Consider the following 2,433-nt stretch of genomic DNA (forward strand, 5'->3'; position numbering starts at 1 on the left):
TATATTAATGCATATATGTGGAACCTAGAAAAATGGTACAGATGAACCTGTTTGCAGGGTAGAAATTGAGACACAGATGTAGAGAACAAACATATGGACACCAAGGGGGGAAAGCGGTGGGGGGTTGAGGGTGGTGGTGTGATGAATTGGGCGATTGGGATTGACATGTATACACTGATGTGTATAAAATTGATGACTAATAAAGACCTGCTGTGTAAAAAAATAAATTAAATAAAATTCAGAAAAAAAATCAGACAGCCTGTTTGTTCACAATATTAAAAGGCATCTGGAATTAGCTACAGTAAGGGATTGAAAGTTGCCTGAAGAATGGACACAGAAAGGCTGTGTCTGTGGATGCCATGTCATTTGGGATGGTGGAGCTGCTGGGCCTTCCTACTGACCACTGTCTTGCAAAAAGTGCAGAAAAGGGAGGGATGGTTTTATTCATCTTTCATCATTCCTTTCACTGGGTCCTTCTGTCTCATCTCATCTAGCTGTCTCTTTGTCTCTTCTTCCATCCTTCAAATGTTCTCCATAGTCAGGTCAACCCAGTTATTGATCCAACAGAATAGCTGCCTGTGGAAGTTTGTAAACAGATGTCTCTCTTGCTTATGTATAAAATTTTCCACTTTGTTCTGTAGACCCCACCCCTTGAACTTGACAGTATCCAGTTTATATGCACACAAGTATGGGCAGTCTTTCTGATTTACAAGTTCTTGTTTCCAATTGGGGTCAAGGATCCTCGGCCTGTTTTGATAGATAAAAATTTTTCTGGATCTTCCTCTGCCTTGTAATTCTGTCTAAGTACTTCACTTTAATCTGCAATGTCTGTATATATGGCTTTCACATGTTTCCATGCCTCAGGCTCCAGTTTATGCACATTTTCCTGGGTGCCAAGATCTGGTTTATGCCAGGTTTCCATTTTAATCAGACAGTCTTCTTTCAGGTACTCATTTGTAATAACAGTTCTGTAATAAAAGTAGTCATTCCATGCTTTTTCATATATATCCAGGGCTCCATCTGGGGCCAGCATTCCAACAAACGTGGGCACTTTGCCCTGTAAGTGGTAGATCTTGTGCATGTACTGGCCTTTCTCACCGTTCTTTTCATAGGTCTCATTCACCAGAACCTCCACACTTTCACCACCACCTATTCTCATTTTCCCTGGCCTCCACCACAGAATACAGCTGCCCTACTTGACACTCTTCTACAGACGCAGGTAGGATGACTCCATACTCCTTGAACAGCATCATGTTGCTTCCAGCTCAAGGGTTGCCCACTGCCTGCCCAGCTTCCCACGGCTTCTTGGCAGCCCCTCTCCAGGTGGTCCAGACTGCTGCCTGTGTGATTTCATCATGGTCTGCTGTCCCCACAGCTCTCTCTGCTGTCGCCTCACTGGATCCTGCTGCCCCAGCCTCGCCCCCTCCCGCCATTTATTTCTTTTAAAAATAAGCCCAGGTAATTTTTACAGAACTGTGCTTTTATTTTGTATGTGGTGCAGTTGTGTCTGTTATTTTTGTTTTTTGGTGTTTTTTTTTGCATTGCATTACATATATTATTAATCCATTAATGTTTTTTCTAGTGATTTCTTTTTGAAACCAAAGACAATTCTTTGATAAGATCAATAAAATTGATGAAACCCCAAAGCCATACTGATCAGGCCAAAACAAAAGAGAGAGAAAGCACAAGTCATCAATTATAGGAATAAGAGAGGTGACATTACTACAGATTTTACAGACATTAAAATAATAGTAAGGGTGTGTTATGGGTAACTTTAGGCTAATACTGTGGACACTAACACATTGTAATGTTTTTTCCACTTCTCTGTAAATTTGTGTGTTCATGTGTGTTTGTGTATAATAGTAAAAAAAGAAAGAATTTTAGATTTAAAGCAAGGGAGAAAATCATGCATTAGTACATGAAACCCAAATAAAATGGATTAAAAAAAGGTGGAGAAAATATTTGCAATATAATGACAATCCAAGGAGTATTAGTTCTAATATATAAGTAGCTTTGAATCTGTATAAGAAGATAAACATTCCTATTAAGAAAAAAAGGAAATTTTCAAAGGGAAAAATTTTTAAATGGCCAATAAAAATAAATGTGTTTATATACAAATATACATAATAATCAAGCTCAAATTTAAGTAAATATAAAGTATTCAACATTAGGTAGAATTTTCAGCTGTCACCTTTTCAAAACTATTTTAATGAAAATATTTAGTACTGGCAAGGTTATAGGTTAACATACTTATGCACTGCAACAGGCATTTTTTAAGAGAGTCTGGAAGTTATTATGTATCTGATAAAATATGTCACAACTCTTTCAAAAAGTACTTCAACATTTTTGACAATGAATTCCTCATCTAACATTTATGAAAAATTTGTTTATCAGAGTTTTAATTTCATGACATTTCATGAAATATTAGTCATC

At 37.3% G+C, this 2,433-nt stretch overlaps 1 pseudogene across 1 annotated transcript; it reads right to left on the reverse strand.

Moving 5' to 3' along the window:
• Window positions 1-440: 440 nt before the first annotated feature.
• On the reverse strand, window positions 441-1,253 carry LOC309838364 (phosphatidylinositol transfer protein alpha isoform-like; annotated as a pseudogene). Its single transcript has one exon. The product of its transcript is annotated as a phosphatidylinositol transfer protein alpha isoform-like (transcript).
• Between the last annotated feature and the right edge of the window lie 1,180 nt (window positions 1,254-2,433).

Source organism: Grampus griseus (assembly GCF_964374135.1).
Source record: "Grampus griseus genome assembly, chromosome: 20".
NCBI classification, from domain to species: domain Eukaryota; kingdom Metazoa; phylum Chordata; class Mammalia; order Artiodactyla; family Delphinidae; genus Grampus; species Grampus griseus.